Consider the following 20,810-nt stretch of genomic DNA (forward strand, 5'->3'; position numbering starts at 1 on the left):
ACTTTTTTCCACTCAAACATCCACTGAACATCTTTGAACATATATTGACACCACTGCAGGTATGAACAACAACATCATGTACACAAACATTTGCATTTATTATAACATTTATACATTTTTTAAATGAAACGCTTAAAAGTCATACAGTGAATACGTAACACCAGCACAATTTGTCGCCTATATAAGGGCAGACATATTTTTTGAAGAATAGGACAAACAGCATTTTAATGAATATTTTCGTTCACTTTGAATTCATTTTCATTAAAAATGGTTTTGCTCATGTGTGCATAGAAATTATTTGTCCAAGCTGGTTTAGCTAAAATCGCTATGAGATATCATGATTTTTTTTTATTATGTAATGCTACGATCTTAAACAAATCTTACTTCATTGTTGCATGGCAGCCACCTCAGATGCCGGATGCCTCGGACTCAAGGGCTGTAGAGGAGTTTTCTCTGAGCGTCGGCAGAGCGCAACAGCAACAAACGCCACTAACACACACCATAACTTGGTCTCTTCCTCCACCTAGTGGTGTCATTTGGAAACAGCAGTCAAACATCACGTCCGCACATAATGACGAACATGAAGGAGGGAGACTGAGGAGGAAATTAGAGGCAGCTGAACAAATGAGCTCGCAGACGGGTTCATGTGCAGGTCACCATCTGCCCAGCGACCAACGCTACGCGCAGGAGTCATTGAGAAGCTACAGCAATGTCATTTTCTATACAGCGATCTGCACGTATTCACCCACACATGTACGGACAGAACACAAAGAACACACAGTGGTATGGATGGAATCCATAAACTGGGAAACGTATATGTACACAATGCGGCATTACAGAGAGAGCGAGAAAGAGAGAGAGGGAGAGTCACATACAGAGAGAAAGAGCGAGAGAAGAATGTAGAGAAACAGACATGGAGGGATAGAGAGAAAAAGGGTGATAATGGTACAGTGAGATTTCAGAGGTAAAGAGACATAGAGACATAGAGACATAAAGACATAAAGACATAGAGACAGAGAGAGAGAGAGAGAGAGAGAGAGAAAAATAAATAGCATAGAGACATCCACCACACAGTGAGCGAGGTCACAAGCGAATGTGGAGAGAACTTGGCTGATCACCAGTAAAAACACACAGACGAGCAAAATGAAAAGGAACGGAAGATGACCTCATGTGTGTTGTAATGAGACACCTGTGAGGCGACCTGTGTGAAGACACACACACACACACACACCGGGAGACACCCATGGAGACACACACACGTTTGTATTGTGGGTCACAAGCACATGTAGGCACCCGTATGGACATGCACAAACAAACAAACACATACACACACACACAGACACACATCCCCCACTCCACACACACGGCAGTCCTGCTTCAGATAGCCAAACGTTTACTGACATGTGCTCACGGACACGCATGCACGGACACACACGCACGCACGCACACAGTAATAATCCTGATTTCCTCTAGCAATCTTCTGGCTATCCAAACATCTATGCTAACATCCTTCCTCTCCAAGACAATGCCTCTTAGTGCTTATCGCCCCCCCCTCCAACCCCCCAGGGGAGGGAGCGGGGGAGACAAGCCAGTCGACTGGTTACTTTACCCCCGGATGAGAGTTTGATTGGGAACAGACGTTTGAGGGGAGAGGGGTGGGGACCTACATCTGGAGTAGTGCAGCTGATCTGTTTAAAAATTAGTCAGGCATTGACCTGGGCAGCCTCCCAGTATGGGGCCTCCTTGCCGTAGTCCCTTGCCGTAGTGTGTGTGTGTGTGTGTGTGTGTGTGTGTGTGTGTGTGTGTGTGTGTGTGTGTGTGTGTGTGTGTGTGTGTGTGTGTGTGTGTGTGTGTGTGTGGGTCCCGGGTCCTTAAGTTTAGGGGTTTAAAGCAATATGGGTTCCATCAGTGGATGCCGACCTGGGTCTTGTCTGGTAGAGCCCCTGGGGGTCGGGTTTCAGACCACAGAGGAGGCGGAGAATAGGTGCGCTTAAAATATAGTGTGTGTGTGTGTGTGTGTGTGTGTGTGTGTGTGTGTGTGTGTGTGTGTGTGTGTGTGTGTGTGTGTGTGTGTGTGTGTGTGTGTGTGTGTGTGTGTGTGTGCATATTTACTGTGACGTCTTCTAAAATGGACACCTACTCACCAAACGTACACACATCTGGCCATTGAACACACATGCATGCGCACACAGAAATGCCTCAATACATTAACAAGGGATATTTACAATGAATGACAAATATTTTGTAGTAACTCGATTTGTCAATATACAAACTATAGTAACCAATATATTTGTTCCTCCGATCAACCAAAATATGGCTGTCCTATATTTAAACCCAAAATACAAGTTTTCCAAAAACATTTTTACATTTCTGGCCCAAGAATTAATGCAAGATATTATGAGACTCTGTGTGGAGGGCACCTTATGGTATTCAGACTTGCATCATTCATTCAAATAATTAATTAATTCAACTATAGACAATGGCCAACATAAAAGTAATGTGGAGCTGAAATGGATACCATTATCTCTTCAACATAAGGATACACTGTGTTGAGAATATGAAGTCTGAAGCAAATTGAGAAATATGTATTAACGTCAAAACATTTAAAATGCAGGCAAAAACGATACTTTAGTGATGGTTACTTACATAAAATCAGAATAATTAATTTAATTAATTAAAGGAGTGCACCAAGATAGTAAACAATTTCAAGTCATACTGAAATAATTTCGACATTGTAACATAAATAAAGTGAATTAAACTCTTGAGCTTAATATATTCTAATGGTCTGATTCCAAAACATCAGAAAAGTTCTTTAGGATACTGAATGCTATAAACGTACACTCTTCAAAAGGAATAAAAACTGAAAATTTTACTCATAACCACTCATAATTCATTTAAGATATCAAAAAAGTATGTTCACATGTTCAAATTGCTTTTCGATTTAAGAAACTATCGATTTTAAAAATATTCAAAGTTGGAAAACTTGGAACACTAGGCTTTCACTTTTGCTTTAAATCAATTAATAAGTCTTATATGATGAATAAAATAATGCATACCATTTTGTCACTTGTCAAGAACGTATTTTTGAGAAAAATGGAATTAAATCATGCGTTTTTCTCATTATTTACAAAACACTTTAGTTTGTGACACCGAAGTGCCTTTAAATATTGATGTCAGCATCCGAGTAAGAGTTAGGCTGCATCCCATTTCTACCCCTTACCCCTCCCCCTTATTTTGTAAAATCCAAGATGGCTGGCATATAGGTATCAGGGCAAATGGAAACATTATTTTTCTGATTGCTTACACAATAAAGTTTCCAAAAATGTATAGTTTTGATACTCTCCACAAAATTCTGGCAACATTACATAGTGAACCTGACTATATAGTACATTGATGCAAGACGGGTTGGTGGATTGAACGTGTCTAGTAGCAGAGAATGGCCTTCGGGGCAGTATGTACATTGTTAAACACATGAATTTAGTAGTAATATGGAGGCGTCATATTTTTACAAAATGGATTATGTGAACATTGCTGAATAACAATCATGTATGTTAAATGTATTAGGAGTTTAGCTTGACATTAACCAAGTTAAAAGGACAATTAAATGAACCGCACCAAACATGTAGAAGTCAATGTGGGATTTTAATATATAAACCAAAACACTTGACAGAAGTTGAATACAATTTTGTAAAGGAAAGCAGAGGGAAACATCTTCCCAAATGAATCTTTTCAAAATGTCACCACCGTTCCGAAAGCAAGTGAAGAGGTTTGTGTAAAAGCAGTCCTCCCTGACCAGCTCTGTCCCTGACTCTAAACCCTGACTCTCAACCCTAACGCTAAACCCTCTGAGGGCAGGAAGACGCGCCTTCCGTGTAAAGGTTTGAACCACAGAGAAGGAAGAAAAGAGGAAGCAGTAGAGAGTAGTGAAGTAGTGAGGTTAGTGACAGACGTGAGGGAAAGGCGTGTGGAAGCACACGGTTACATGTGGGGTCAAGAAGATCACTCCCACTGGAGGTCATTGATCCATCAGCCTCAGACTGCTGAGCTCAGCAGGTCTTCTGGAGGACGAGGCTCATATGAACTGAGGAGACGGGACCAGCAGGATGTCAGGATCAGGGCGGGTTTAGCTCAGGTATGTCTACCCCCGACCAAACAGGATCAGGTGAGGTTCAGCTCAGGTGTGTCTGCCCGGACCAAACAAGGACATTGATTAGGTTCAATATTCAAAAGATGCAACATTATCTGAACCAAAGATAAGTCATTAAGGAGCAGGCAGGCTTTAAGGCGCCTTGCTCAAGGACGCATCACTGTATTCTGAGGACTTGAACCCGGCACCATTGGTTTGAGAGTTAAACCCCCAACCCCCTACCTAGTCCACTATGTCCAGATAACGCAAACTTAGGAATCCTTGATGGTAGAGTCCTGGTGGTCCTCAGGATTTGCCTTCCAGATGTACGGCTTCTCCATCAGTCCTCCAGATTCCTGGTCTGGTTAAAAACGTAATTTGTCTCTAATGTAAGGTAACAAACACAGCAGTAGTTTGTTTCTAATATCAGGTAACAAACACAGTAGTAATTTGTCTCTAATGTAAGGTAACAAACACAGTAGTAGTTTGACTCTAATGTAAGGCAACAAACACAGGAGTAGTTGGGCTCTAATGTAAGGTAACAAACACAGTAGTAGTAGGGCTCTAATGTAAGGTAACAAACACAGTAGCAGTTGGGCTCTAATGTAAGGTAACAAACACAGTAGTAGTAGGGCTCTAATGTAAGGTAACAAACACAGGAGTAGTTTGTCTCCAATATCAGGTAACAAACACAGTAGTAGTTTATATCTAATGTAAGGTCACAAACACAGCAGTAGTTGGGTTCTATTGGCGCGTAACAAAGTAGCAGCTGTAGTTTGTCTGGTAAACAACCACAATAGTATGCCGTAACTTGTGCTGGACAAACTAATCCTGCGTTAAAACAAGTCCACTCTGTTTATTTTAGGCAAACTTACGAGGATCCTGGTTGGTGGAGTGATGTTGTCCTCTTGGCTCGAGTCTTGGCTCCTCCATCAGCTCTCCTCAGCCAGAGTCCTGGTCTGGAACAAACAGACCAGGACTCAGCAGAGGGAAACATTTTCCCAAATTAATCTTTTCAAAATGTCACCACCGTTCCGAAAGCAAGTGAAGAGGTTTGTGTAAAAGCAGTCCTCCCTGACCAGCTCTGTCCCTGACTCTAAACCCTGACTCTCAACCCTAACGCTAAACCCTCTGAGGGCAGGAAGACGCGCCTTCAGTGTAAAGGTTTGAACCACAGAGAAGGAAGAAAAGAGGAAGCAGTAGAGAGTAGTGAAGTAGTGAGGTTAGTGACAGACGTGAGGGAAAGGCGTGTGGAAGCACACGGTTACATGTGGGGTCAAGAAGATCACTCCCACTGGAGGTCATTGATCCATCAGCCTCAGACTGCTTAGCTCAGCAGGTCTTCTGGAGGACGAGGCTCATATGAACTGAGGAGACGGGACCAGCAGGATGTCAGGATCAGGGCGGGTTTAGCTCAGGTGTGTCTACCCCCGACCAAACATGATCAGGTGAGGTTCAGCTCAGCAGTGTCTGCCCGGACCAAACAAGGACATTGATTAGGTTCAATATTCAAAAGATGCAACATTATCTGAACCAAAGACAAGTCATTAAGGAGCAGGCAGGCTTTAAGGCGCCTTGCTCAAGGACGCATCACTGTATTCTGAGGACTTGAACCCGGCACCGTTGGTTTGAGAGTTAAACCCCCAACCCCCTACCTAGTCCACTATGTCCAGATAATGCAAACTTAGGAATCCTTGATGATAGAGTCCTGGTGGTCCTCAGGATTTGCCTTCCAGATGTACGGCTTCTCCATCAGTCCTCCAGATTCCTGGTCTGGTTACAAACGTAATTTGTCTCCAATGTAAGGTAACAAACATAGCAGTAGTTTGTCTCTAATATCAGGTAACAAACACAGTAGTAGTTTGTCTCTAATGTAAGGTAACAAACACAGTAGTAGTTTGACTCTAATGTAAGGCAACAAATACAGGAGTAGTTGGGCTCTAATGTAAGGTAACAAATACAGTAGTAGTTGGGCTCTAATGTAAGGTAACAAACACAGTAGTAGTTTGTCTCTAATATCAGGTAACAAACACAGTAGTAGTTTATATCTAATGTAAGGTCACAAACACAGTAGTAGTTGGGTTCTAATGGCGCGTAACAAAGTAGCAGCTGTAGTTTGTCTGGTAAACAAGCACAATAGTATGCCGTAACTTGTACTGGACAAACTAATCCTGCGTTGCAACAAGTCCACTCTGTTTATTTTAGGCAAACTTACGAGGATCCTCGTTGGTGGAGTGATGTTGTCCTCTTGGCTCGAGTCTTGGCTCCTCCATCAGCTCTCCTCAGCCAGAGTCCTGGTCTCGAACAAACAGCGCGAGTCTGGCCCTAAACTCTGGTAACAAACATGTAGTTTGTCTTATATTTAAGCCCTTTAATTCCAGTTTGTTTGGTTAATACAAACTTACAATCCTTGTTGGTAGAGTGATGGTCATCCTCCAGATTCACGGCTCCCCTACCAGCTCGCCTCCGCTCCAGAAACACGTTCTAGTAAGAAAACACATGTAATGGTAACAGCTGTATTTTGCCCTTTAAGGCAAACATGTAAGTAAATACAAACTTACGAGGAATCCTTGTTGGCCGATTCCTAGTCGTCCTCCAGCAGCTCTCCTCAGACAGAGTCCTGGTCTGGAGCAAACAGCAGAAGTCTTGCTTCAACATGTGGTAAAACAGATGTAGTCGTCTGATATATGTGGTACAAATACGCCGGTAGTTTGTGGTAGCAGTATTCTACTAGAAGTGGCAGTGAGTGTGATGATCACTTCAGTGTCAGGCGCCATCTACTTAAAGTCATAAGATGATCAAAACTAGACCTTTTAGTGTTTCAGATGAGCTTGGTGATGGTTACCCTCTGGTCCGGTGCTGCAGACCCCTGGTCTCCAGCCTCAGTCTCCGGTCCACCCTGGCACCACAAGCCTCCGGTCCCCAGCCTCTCATCTACAGCAACAGGTTTATGTCAGCATTTGCCCAACAATAAACTTAATTGACTCATCCGAAACCGAGTTACATAATTAATTTAACTATTATTTTATAACTCAAGGCCAGAAAAGACTTGAGACCAGACATGAGCATCTCGTTTTTGGGAATGAAGACAGAGCAGTCCACAAGTTTAAAGAAGTGGTTCAGGCCATGCATTGAAACTGACCTGAGAAGACTACTCACACGTAGCACTGACCTGTTCTGGAGGACTTCTGACAGAAGGTGGAGGTCTGGCTCCGGGTGAAGAGGTGGAGGTCTTACTCTAGGTGAGGAGGCAGACACCTTGGGACAAACTACATGTTACCTTTTTAACCTTGTACAGTTCTAGAGTATCTTCTACTGTAACATGTGGGAATGACGGCCATTATTTTAGCTTTGATATTATCTAGATGGTAACTCTGCACCAAAGTCGTTGTTTAACGTCATTCCATTGGGTAGGGTTTAACTTCTGTAGCAATTAATGACAGCAAATATTTAGAACGTACAAAAGCTGAAGTAACAAAGAACACTAAGCAGCATCGATATAAAATCAAATATACTCAGCCATATTCAGGTGCTGGGTTCCGTTGAAGAAATGTCAAATTATCTTCCTCCTTGAAATGATTTTCAGCCTTCCCTGATGTCAAAAATGGGCCCGCAAGTAGAATGCCGTTTTGTACGCAGTGAGAGTCCCATCACGTCATCGTGGTTAAAAATACGGCGCAACCATCGGAAATCAACATATTGTACGACGTACGTGTCAGTATGTATTTAATATCAAACTTAAGTTGTTTAAGATAGGGGCAACAATTCCCGATGGAAACCGACTGAAAAATAGTTTCCGTTGGCAACGGCTCGAGGTTACGCAAATACAATCCAGAACGTTCCGCCAGATTCCCTCAGGGGACTCCCGTCCAACTAACTGCCAGGTGGTTTCTTATGGTTGTCAAGACTACAACGTTCTATGCTAACCATTGGGACTAAATCAAGTGACCGCACTCAGAACCTTCCACGGCGGGAAGCACAAACCGTCCGACAGGAATCCGAACATTCCGGCCGGAACCAACCAAAGAAAAAAACAGAACCAGCGCCTCACCTTGAGCTGAACGGAGGAAGATCCTGAAGTCCAGCGATGGTCTTCATTAAAACACAGCCAACAGACTTACCTTGAGGAGATCTGTTTGTTGCTGTTGGTCATTAGTACTATTCAGTGTACCTCCACATTATTATGCACCCAGTGTGTACAAGTTATCACTCAAAACCATACGAAGAAAACAAACTACCATGTACGTCCCACGACAACTTTAAAACTAAAATCCTAGAATCATTCAATACAAAACCGTGTCTACATTTTACAATTATCTAGATTATTCAGGGTACAAACCATACAGAGCAAATCTAAACGTTGAGCTCACAGAGAGCCGACCATAGCCCTGCAACGTCACCCTGACCGCCTCATCACCAACAGCAAATCATGCCAGCCAGCCAACACATGTACAGCTCCAGTGAGAAGTGGGCATCCGAGTGAAAGGACTGTCCATAATAAAAATAAGCCACATCCTGAACTATGCAACCATCTTCATTGTTTATAGATTTACAAACTTGACATTCCATTGTGTTCCAATCACCTTAGTCTGCTCCCTCGTTACTTATAGAACTCTACATCTCCATCACTAGTGTTGCATCCTACTCATGGGGTGTGGTCTGAGTGAGCAGAGATGCATGCTGGGATACAGTGCTGTCTGAGGTCTTCAGTTCCATAGACACACCCCTCAGGAGAAACCAAGTGTTTGAGAATCTGTCGTGACATCAGTTACATGAGCTGGAATATCCTTCAAGATGGCGCCAGGATTCTCAGAGGAGAAAGGCCAAGAGGAAGATGTGTGGGTTCTTTCTCTCAGCCAGTGGAACACAACAACGGTCTTCAGAGTACCATGGAACACTTTGAAACATTCTCCTCTTTACAACTTGAAGCCCCAGTGAAGGTTTCATTACCTCCTCAGCTGAAGAGCACAACTTCAGCTCGAAGAGCGCACTAGCTGGAGTTCCCGGATTGGTTCTGATTTAAGGGAACCAATCGTTCAACTTGTCCTGTCCGAAACAAATACAGTTCAGCCTGAGAAGACGTGCAACTGAGAGCAAGACAAGATCCACAGGGCTCTCCATCAATCCAGCCAAGTAGGAAGAGCCGTCTCATTACAGGTCTGAAGGTCATCTTGAATATCCATTTAGGTCCCTTTCCAACGTCAGACTCTCCTTGTGGAATTCCTTTTGGTGTCCATCCTCCATTGATCCTGATTGGTGTAGTCCTAGTTTGAAGTCACTGATCTGAACACGCCGCTTGCATCCTTTTACACTTGAGTTGGATACTCTCCTTCCTGCCCAGTGTGTTGGATATCGCTCCGGAGCGTCGCTCAGGGCTCTTCATGTCTACTGGAGGCCCTTAAGTAAACGTGTGGCCGTCCATCAGGTATGATTTAGTTGACCATTCCAATATCCCAAGCCAATCACACAGACCCCCGTATGAACATTATCGCTGTCAAAGCAAGCCGGACACACACACACACACATAGAATCCAGGACAGGCACGTAGAACCCCATGCCAGGTGTGAGTGGGAGACACACACACACACACACAGTAGAACCCTAGCAATGCTCAAAAATCTTCCATCTCATGTCAAACCCAAACACACACACCACAGAGCCATAAAAGTCCAAACAATCATACAGGGTAAAAACCCTGATGCCAAATAGCATTCCATCACCCCCCCCCCCCCCCCCCCCCCAGCGCTCCTGCCAGGGCACCCATAACAGAACAACCAATGTCTCGAAGAGACGTAAATTATGTACAACATTCTTCAGTGGCGTCCCACATTGGTGATGGATTATGCTTGGCGTCTCCAAAAATGTGTCCCAGGTTGATTCAACATCTCTGAAGTCATGTCTTTGTAGTCCAGTGGTTTCCTGAAAGCGGGGCCTTCACAGATGCAAACGTTGCAGCTTTAGTCAGCCTGCGGACAGGAAGGAGGTCATCTGTTCAGAAGACCACCCAGTGGAGGGGGGTGGCTCTTGAGGAGCAGGATCCATATGGGGATGGCCCCAAATAAGACCTTCTTGGAAATTAAACTGTTCCTGAGGAGTCACGATGCCTGGAGAGGACTGTTGAATGTGTTCCATGGTTCTCTATGTCAGAGTGAAGTTGTGTTTTAGTCGTTGAGATGAGGAGCCCCCTCATCTCCCCCTGGTTTTTCTCTTTCTGAATCCCTGTCTCCATCTTTAAGAACATTCCAGTCCATGTAACTGACGTCACAAACGTTTCTCAAACACTCGGTTTCCCCTGAGGGGGCGTGTCTACAGACCTGTAGACTTCAGACAGCTCTGTATCCCAGTATGCACCTCTGCTCACTCAGACCACAACCTCATTAGTAAAGCAACACTGATGTGATGAAGATGCAGAGCTCAGGAGAGTAGAATGAAAGAAGACTGAAGATATCAGAACCCAACCCATTACTCCAGCTTACAACAATAACTTGGAGTCTGTAACCAGTTTATCAAATCATTAAAACCAACATAAACCAAACTCCTAAGTAACCCATGAACCAATAAAACATCCTTACAACTCAGATCAACCTTCATTTAACAGGTTAACTCACCAGGAAGCCAAAATACATCAATGTGCCCAAGAGTAATGAGAAATTAATGACTTACAGTTTGCAGTTATGCTTCATGGTTAAGTTGGGATACTCACAGAACTGCAGTTAAATATCCATGATATACCTTTGAAGGAAGGAACAGTTTACTCATGGTCCAAATGTCAAATGAGAGTTAAACCACAAATTTCAAATGAGAGTTAAACCACCACAATCCCTGATTTCCTTCACACATTATCAGTGATTTATATTCAACATACAAGTCACGTCAGTTGTGCTTTGCAACACAATTGTACTCACATCAGGTTCAGATGAGATGCTCCTCTTTACTTCAAAAAGTCTTTAACCAACAAAGCAGTACACAAACTAATGTACTGTCCGGTTCCCTTTTAAGTGAAACGCACCAGATGCAACCAATTAACTAATTAAGAAAACCACCTGGCAGGCGAGCTGGAGTCATCGCCTACCACCACACACGTTAACACGCACACGCACACGCGCACACACACACACACACACACACACACACACACACACACACACACACACACACACACACACACACACACACGCACGCACACGCACACACGCGCACAGATCTGACTGGGGATAGGATAGGTTAATACACTTGAGGTGGTAAACAGGTTGTTGTTTATTCTATTGCCAGAAGGACTATGTCTATCTAGACTAGGCTACTTATAAATGTCTATGAATATTTTAATTTTTCTCCCAAAGATCATATTCGGGGCTATAGCATCCTAGGCTTTATCCCCGAATAAAACAGCATAGGGACGCCACTGCCTTAAGCTAATGTATTTATCCACGATAGCAGACTCTTTAAATAATAGTTATAATTACATGCAACTTATTTCAAATTTCAAATAGTATACTAGATACATACAAATATATAAAGGAAAATATACGAAAATGAAATGGCTAAAGTTAATGCAAAATTATGATGTAGTCGAGTACAAACAGTCTCATTGCAGTATTTGGAAGTTAATTCTGACTGATATACTGTTATCATCCACAGCATGACATAACACAACTAGGAAGTGGTGGTGCTCCACTTTGTTGGAGAATCTCCATACTGAAGGGTATAGTTCTTCTGACTCAGATGTGCTGTGAATTCCAATATTAACACAACCGTAACAATGACCTACAAAAACTATTTGTGTGTGTGTGTGTGTGTGTGTGTGTGTGTGTGTGTGTGTGTGTGTGTGTGTGTGTGTGTGTGTGTTTGTGCAGTCATTGCAGACGGTTTGCTCATTTCACGGAGGAGGGCAGAGTGATATCAAGAGGAACTCTACCACCTATCTTCGGTATCCCGAGGAAGCGCAAAGTGTCCGAAATAGAGGAGACATAATATTTGTCTTTTCTTTATTTCTTTATTTTTTATTGGTTTGTTTGAAGAAAAGAGCAGAAAATAAAGTTCATAATAATGGATATCAAATAATGGAAAAGTGGAGTCGAATTCATTTTAAACAGCGCTGTCTTTTCCTATGTTAGAAAGGAAGCACATTTTCATCTCTCCTTGACCCGATGACGTTTTCCACAAAGGTTAAGTAAAGGATAGGAGATTTGACTATTCGTAGAGCAATAGGGACACAGCTAAGGAGTCTCACCGCGTCCGCCATCTTGTCGTCACGTGACAGCACTTGGACGTTGGATGTCCATGGGTGTGTTCGAAACCGCGTACTTGCTTACTACTCCTGCTAACTATGACGTCAAATTGAGTAAGCGAGAACTTAGTAAGCGAGTTTAGGTAAGCGAGTAGTATCCGAATGTCTTCTACTTCCGGAAAGATTTTGAGTAAGCATCGCTAGCTTACTAGACGTACTAAACTGCCCCAGAATGCACTGCGTCTATTCAAAAGAACAGTGGAAGCAATGGCGCTAAACGGGGAGCCGCAGCAGCCGTGCTTTTAATAATTGTTTAACAATTGTTTTAACATATCACGGCAAATCCTTAGGTTGAAGGTGTACTGTGACGTTAAATGTGACGTTTATATATTTATTCATAATGTTTATTAACGGCGCCCGGTCGGTAGGTTATTGACACGTCATTTGATTCACGTCATCTGAGGTGGTTAAGTAAGGACGGTCTTCTGAACGTCGATTACTCAAAGGGATTACTCAATCATTATTTAAGGATTCGAGAAGTAAGCCAAATATTTAGTAGGTAGTAAGCAGCAAGCAAGTAGGCGGTTTCGAACACACCCCATGTCTACAGGCTGCAGGGAGACCTTACTCACATGGACGCGCAATCATGCAGGAGCGCGAACACAGATACGCGAGAGCGAGCCATTAGCTAGTTAGCTAGCTCCAGTAGCTACCGCAGGATAACAAGAAACAGAAGCTTGCTCTGGGTCACGAGCTTTGAGTACGTGCATGAAGGGGTCACGCGCGGAGAGCGGGGGAGGGGGAGTGCAGTACGACCGTTTGATTGACCTTCTTATTGTCCAAAACTCGGTGGTTCTGGAAATCATTGGCTGGAGTTTTTCGTGCCCTGCCCGTTCCACAGATGATTGACTTGTTTAATTTGCATGTCAGTACTTCTAACTCAGTGGCTGTAAGTGGGTTATGATAAGGATTTCAAGTAATTTAGGAAAAATGGCCAAAAAGGAGAATTCCATACCCAACCTTTAAGGCAGCAGCTTGCCCAGTTTGACCTGACCCATAACGTCTCGTAATACTACTTCGTACCACAAGAGGTCCCCATCACTGCAGCGTCCAGTTTTCCCTCAGTTCAACATGTTGACCACAGCGCCGCCCAGAGTGTGTATTCTATACTCTTGTCAATTGCAGCAAAGAAAATAAATGATATAAATTAAATCAAAACAAGAGTTAACGTGGGTGTTTCCTCCCACCTCTGAAGACAGCCCTTTGCTAGTAAAGGAATTGAATTTGATGATGAACTCACTATGTTTATTCTAAACTGGTAAGTAAACAGCTGTTAATGTTAATGTTTGCTATGTAGCAATAGCTTACTAAGGTAGCTACTTATAAATCATTGCTGAAAATGTTTATCTGCCTATTGTTTTAGTGTGGATCCGTTTTTTGGGGGAGATTTTTTGCAGATTTTCATTTGTTATGTAATATATAATTAACTAAATTGTTCACCTTGGCAAAGTCCAATGGCACTCTAGCTTTGGCATTGAACTCACACATAGATAATAACTTCTGTTAAAGCTTTCTAAAAAAAATATGTACACACGATATGCTGCTAACACTCAACATTTGAGATGTCTACCGTCAGTAAAAAAAAGAAGATTAATGAAATCAATGAATGAAAAGAAAAGGGCAGTCATTTGTCGACAGTCAATCATTTAGTTTGAATACATTTTATTTTTATTATAAGTACAGTTCAGTAGTTACAAAACGAAGCATCTGCCAGGAGGATACAGCAAAACGAGGAAAGAAAATGTTGAGCTCACAAGACAGGTTTTTCCGTACATAACATGAGGGGTGGAATGCTCATTACAGCCAGGGGGCGGGGGAATCAGGGTGAGGCGGGAGTCTCCACAGCGCTACCATTATCACCCATAGGTCAAAAGTCAAGGGATCCAGAGCCGGTCTTCTGATTGGTCCACGCACTCACTCACAAAGGTACATGATTGGCTCCTTCTTAATCACCAAATGCACTGTTGTATCTCGGTACAATAGCTCTGGTACAGCTCAACCCACAAAACGTGTTCCTATTCATATATCTGACAGTCTATATTGTTTCATTTTTTATTTGTATTTTTTATTTAATCCCCTCTCTTTGTGTGATTGTGAAACTATAATAGGGTTTAACAATGTTGTTTTTTTGTCGAGATAGTAAAAACAAACAAATTAGAGGCTGTACTATGTGTGTCTATGTGCCTGTGTATGTGAGTATGTCTGCGTGTGTGTGTGCGTGTGTGTGTAAGTGTGTGTGTGTGTGTGTGTGTGTGTGTGTGTGTGTGTGTGTGTGTGTGTGTGTGTGTGTGTGTGTGTGTGTGTGTGTGTGTGTGTGTGTGTGTGTGTGTGCTTGTCTAGTTTGTGTTTGCGTGTGCAAGATTGTAGTTTTGTGTGTTTGGGTGCATTACCATATCATCCTTAAATTGTAATCTGAGTGCTGGGATAAGTCACCAGGCCAAAGCCATCTGTGTCCCTGCTTCGCAAGTCACATACAAGGTTGGTGTATACAAAAATCAGGATTTGGGTAACAATGTTTTTTTTTGTTGTTGTTCTTAAATTTTTTTTAGTTGGTTTTTCAAAGCCACATACAGTATAGAGGTTGTTTTTACCAAAAACAAAACAAAAAAAAAGGGGTTATTATATTTGCACTGTACATACCGTATTAGAATCTTCTCTGGGTTCACAAAATGAACTACATAGAAACATTTCACAATGCCAAGGGACACACAAACACACCTTCAGGTTAGTTAGTTTAGCTAGGGTTTTTTGTACTGTATGGGTTGAATTTATAATACTATCACAGTGCAAAATACTTCTGATAAACCCGAAAATTTTGAAACAAAATAAAACAAGAATAAGTAAAACCAGGGAGAAAGTGCCCCATGCTTGGTGGACTACGTATATTTATATATATATTGGGGCAAATATGTCTGCAGCAAATGAGATTGTCTTTTTTCTGTCTTTTTCAGTAAATGGAGAAGGCATTATTGTACAATACATATATAAAAACAAAAAAAATGAAAACAAAATATAAAATCCAAAATAAAAGCCAACCCTAATTCCTACTGTCTAGCATAGCTACATAGCTTTGTAGAGCCATAACAAATGTCTGGTATCTAAGGCTATACACAGTCTTTTTTCTTGTGTTTTTTTTTTTGTTCTTTTTTCTTCATCATAAAGTAAATACATCAAACCATGTTTCAGTAGTCAGTAACACTGTGCAACAATTACTGGTGGCATTATTATTTTTTTTCTTCATCTTCTTTAGTCATCTTTACAAACACGTGGGACAACGGGACTGGTGAGGCCAACGGTAGGTATGTCAGAGGGCGTGGTCGAGGCTCAGCAGATAGATAAGAGACAGCGGTAGCCATCTTGTCCGTCTTTAGAAGACGACAAACGAAACGCGATGCGGCTGAGCTACTGTAGTCTTTCTGCTGTTCTTTTTTTTGCTTCACCTCACACACAAAAAAAAGAGTTATCCAACCCAAAACAATTGTCATACTGTACTGTATGTATCTATGTACAGTGGGCACCTTGAGACATTGTGTTGCTCATACATGACAAAATCAAAACAGTAAAGAGGGAGAAGCGAGGTGTGGGTGGGGGGTCTTCTTCAGTCGTTGGTCTCGTTGAGGAGGGTGAGGGGTCAGGGGGAAAGGATAGTTAACATTTAGGGCAGTTTAAAGACATTCTTTTTGCCACAATTATCTACACCTTTTTCAAAATCATCATCATCATCATCTGCACCCCTTGTCTCCCACTACTTCCCCATCATTTGGGGGGGGGGGGGGGGAGGACCGATAGGGAAGGCTGTAGTTGCACCGTGCCTATATTCTCTCTTCTGGCAATGCATTGTGGTCGATTGTCGTTACGACGCCATGCTAAAGTCACATGGTTTCTGCTATCGTCCACATTTACCATGATACACGGCGATGCAACAATATGGTGTGCGTCTTTCTCCGTTGACCGTTGAACGCGCCAAGAAAGGGGGGGGGGGGGGGTGAGGTGACTGCGGGCAGACCGTCACGTGTGCTTGGCTTCTGTCAACAGTCTAGCAACACAGCGTGCCTTTGAGGTTTGATGCTTTTTTTTTTTGTGTTACTCTTCAGCAGAATGCATCTCGGGCATTGCTTGTCTGATGGGCCATGCCGTTAAACTTCACTTCTTCCACGTCTTCATTTTCTTTTCGTTTTTTTTTGTACAGGCAAAAAACTGTATTTGAGAGGTGATTAGCACTACAGTTAAGTCCTAATGAAAGAAAACAAAAAAGTAATTCAAAATAAAAACGAGGTTATAGATCAAGGAATGTTTAAGAGAATGTAGGGCAAGTTAGCTAGACAGGTAGTTTTTTTTTTCTTTATCAAAAAACAAAACAAAAACAACATCATTTCCGAGAAAAGACAACGGAGAGAGAGTGAGAGGGAGAGAGAGAGAGAGAGAGAGAGAGATAAAGAAGAGATAGGGGGCATTCCTACCAAAGGAGGTTAATCAAGGGGGGGGGGGGGGGGTGGGGGTGGGTGTTGTCACTCTGTTTAGTGTCCATAGTTCCTTGTTTCAAGTCACCCTGTCTGTCACCAGAAGAGACAAACCATCCCAAATGTTCCTTCACATGTCCAAGACTTCTCCTAAATCTGCCAATAGTATATATGTTTTTCATTTTCTTCCGCTTAAATAAAGTCTCTGATATAGTGTGTTCCTTCATCATTGTACATCTGCTGCTCATCATCTTCAATTCCTTCCTCATCACCGTCGTCTTCAGCATCATCGTCATCATCATCGTCGTCATCATCATCATCATCCTGTGGAAGGTTTCATCTAGTCCCTGTTTAGAGCACGGACGTCCAAACCTTCGGGATCACCTAGGTTACGGATGTTGTTGTTGTTAGCGTGGTTGTTAAGGTCGTTGTTAGGGTGGCCGGGGTCCAGGGACAGCACGGGGTCATGGGGCATGTTCTGGTCCTCTTCTCCCGCCCACAGATGAACTAAACAGCCAATCAGAAAACAAGAGGATGATTAGCACCAACGAGCATAACACACGCACACACACACACACCCAAAACACAACAGGATATTGTACACTCACGCAATGACATAGGCATCATGTGCACTAACAATAAACAGAAAACTAAGGAAGTCAGTGTGAAAAGTACTTAGGAAGCAAATGTGATATCAGTTTGTTTTGTTGTAAATTATATACATTGGACATTTCAATTGTCAGTCAAATCATAGTAGCCTACTGCCCGTTTGTGTTGATAGACACATAGATGTTAGAAGGAACAATAGAAGGAAGAGGCCATACAGCCCATCCTGATGCATTGATTCATTTCTGTCACAAATGAATAGTACATATTAGTAGTATTATCTTCATTTTTAAAAGCATGTTATTAATTGACCTATTGTAATGAGATGTGTACACATGGATATTTGGCCTATGTAATGGATATTTTCATGACATAGGCCCACTGTAGGATTTTTGACCATAAGAAGACATGAAATAATCAGGAGTTATTTGCATTAGTAATATTGTACATAGTAATATATTGATATAAATAGTGTTTTAAAGCTAGGCTCTTGTTTTCCATTATAACTCCCTGGACACTGATGATTTATATGAAATGCTTCCCCGGATAAGTCTGCAATAAGCGTTTTTATTAACACATTAGGAACGTTCAAGGCGTTCAAATGAAAGATTCTGTGTTTGTTTTTTAGCAGCTTTGAAGTGTTGAGAGTGAGTAAGTGAGAAGTGAAGAGAGTAATTGCAATAAAAAGGAAAATAAAAACGTTTTACGACTCAGTGAGACAGTAAGAAATGCTCATCTGTAATTACGTTCCCCTCCACCAAAAAGCCGTTTAATAATACAACCAGTGTTCCTGACGCATATTTTCATTCCCTCTGAAACTTCTGAGGAAATTATTTTGCAATATAGTGCCATCAAAGGCGTTTGTGTGTCATGTTCCACTAAGAGTGTTCTTATGAATCTGCCAAAACTAGATTAAAGCATTGCATTTGAGACGTGCACTAATACAAGGCAAGGACAAAAATAGTATGAAAGGGAAGTGCCACAAAGGAATGGTAAATTGCCAATAGTGTTATAAATATAGTTTTTAGATTTCCAGACAAATTATGTTTTTGGGGATATGCCTAATGAACGCAACCTACCATCCCTTTATGTGCTGTTCAATTATCCTCAATGCTTAGAGTGAGGTGACCCATCCACCACTTACACTTGCAATGTACATTTCAAATACATTCAGCAAGGCAAGAGAAGTGACATATCGAAATGTGGCCACAAGATGGCACACTAAGCCAGTGAAAAACTAACACTAGCTAACGGACTGGAAGGGTTTTGCGAATTGGCTTTTTACAAACATTTGACTGAAAGCAAAATATGTAATTACAATTAAAATAATGTAAAAATCAGTAAAGCATAAAGTCGATAACAAGAACATGATGCATGCTTTTTTTGGATCAATAATTGTCATTGGTATTAGTCTTCTATTATTGTTGTTATTATCATTTAAGAGAATAGATAAAAAATGAAGGTTAAACATAGTTTAACCTTGTCTGCCGGCAGCATTAAAACGTGACTCATCTATATATCCCCAAACGGCACTACCTGCCTTTGACTTCCCTGTAAAAATAAAGTTCTGTAACGAGCTCCAGATTAGGCGCCCATATTTGATTTTCACTGTTCATTAACTAAGCCACCTGGAATGTTATTATTTAAAGCATGGCACTCCTTTCCCAAACAACTGCCGCTGCGAAGTGGGAGAGATTTCCTGGCCAACTTTATAGATTTAGCATAACTTTCACTCTCTCTCGTTTTTAATTTCCCATCCGGGCAGACAGCAGATGCACCTCACAGACACATGGAACCTGCTTGGCATTCATTTATCACCTTGAATGCAACGTTTAAGCCTACCTCTTTTTAACCTGTACTACACAACGGTTTACTGCCAGGGTGTCGTCCTATGGTTTTAAATAAGATACAAATCAAAGTATTGACCGTTCTTAGCCGTAGATAGCAACTGTGGGTTTTATTCGCATAAAGCAACTCTGAAGTACCCGCGCGTGTGAATTTGTATTCAGTATACTCGCGCCCTCATCTGGACAATGGCGGTATGACAGTTGTAAATTAGGGCGGCTGTCAGAGAGAAGGGCTTGGAGAAGAGAAAACATATGGCGAGAGGACACTTAGCACCAAGATCCATCCACTGGTAATACACGTGTCATGCTTAACAGAATGGATAAATGGCATGTAGGATGGTACAATGGCCTGTCACCATACCCTAAACATGTGTCAGGGTGACTGCCCTGCCATGCCATATGTGTGTTTGTGTGTGTGTGAGTGTTGTGTGTGTTTGTGTTTGTGTATGTGTGTGTGTGTGTGTGTGTGTGTGTGTGTGTGTGTGTGTGTGTGTGTGTGTGTGTGTGTGTGTGTGTGTGTGTGCACGTGTGTGTGGGTGGGTGATTGTGCCAAGCCACAAATTGCCGAGATGGTCCCAAAGGTTTCACCTGACATCAGCAGCAGTCTGTGATTTTGTGTGTGTGTGGTGTGTGTGTGTGTGTGTGTGTGTGTGTGTGTGTGTGTGTGTGTGTGTGTGTGTGTGTGTGTGTGTGTGTGTGTGTGTGCGTAAGTTTGAATTAATAAAGAAATATGCATTTTGTTGAATGTTGGACTGCCTAATGCTTTAACCATACTTCTGTTTGAGGTAATTTTCCGTGAGTTTATTATTCAGATAATACGTGTTTCTCTGTAAGCTGAACTGAGTTTACCCTAGATAGTCCCGTACATTGCTGTCTGCCCTCGACAGCAACTCTTCAAAAGTATGTCTATCGTTTTTCATCACTTACATCGAGAGAGACTATATATAATCTAAAGTGGTATACCGAATAGATTTAGCACTGAGAACTTGCTATAGAAGTACTATCATTAAGTGCATGTTAACTGTAATGGAAGGGCTTCGCTCTGAGATGTGTCCGATATAACCTCTTTATTATCCCACCAGAAGGCCACCGGGAATTTTTGACATTCCATTGTGGACTACCCGTCTCATTGTATAATGTCTAGTATATATATATATATATATATATATATATATATATACCGGATGTAAGTGTGTGTTTAATATATATACAGTAAATATAAGCAGCAGGGAGGGACTGGCAAGAAAGTGAGAACATCAACCCCCCCCCCCCCTCCAAAAAAAATAAAACACACAGACAAACACACACGCAGACAAGCAAAATCATATTTTTAGACGGTTTTAATGAATACAGGATGTTTATAGTTACCATTTCCCTGTGATTTCGCACAAAAGAGTCGAAAAATCCACATCCCCCTGCTGCACCCTTCCCCTTCTAGCCCCCCTTCCCTCCGCACACAAACACACACACACACACACACACAC

The 20,810-nt window shown here is 42.1% G+C and overlaps 1 protein-coding gene across 1 annotated transcript in view; it reads right to left on the reverse strand.

Moving 5' to 3' along the window:
• Positions 1-17,281: 17,281 nt before the first annotated feature.
• znf536 (zinc finger protein 536) overlaps positions 17,282-20,810 on the reverse strand; it is a gene marked incomplete in the record, with an annotated part of 69,463 nt that continues 65,934 nt past the window's right edge. The window contains 1 exon segment of the mRNA XM_030377741.1: positions 17,282-17,381.

Source organism: Gadus morhua, chromosome 14, assembly GCF_902167405.1.
Source record: "Gadus morhua chromosome 14, gadMor3.0, whole genome shotgun sequence".
Classification (NCBI taxonomy): Eukaryota; Metazoa; Chordata; class Actinopteri; order Gadiformes; family Gadidae; genus Gadus; species Gadus morhua.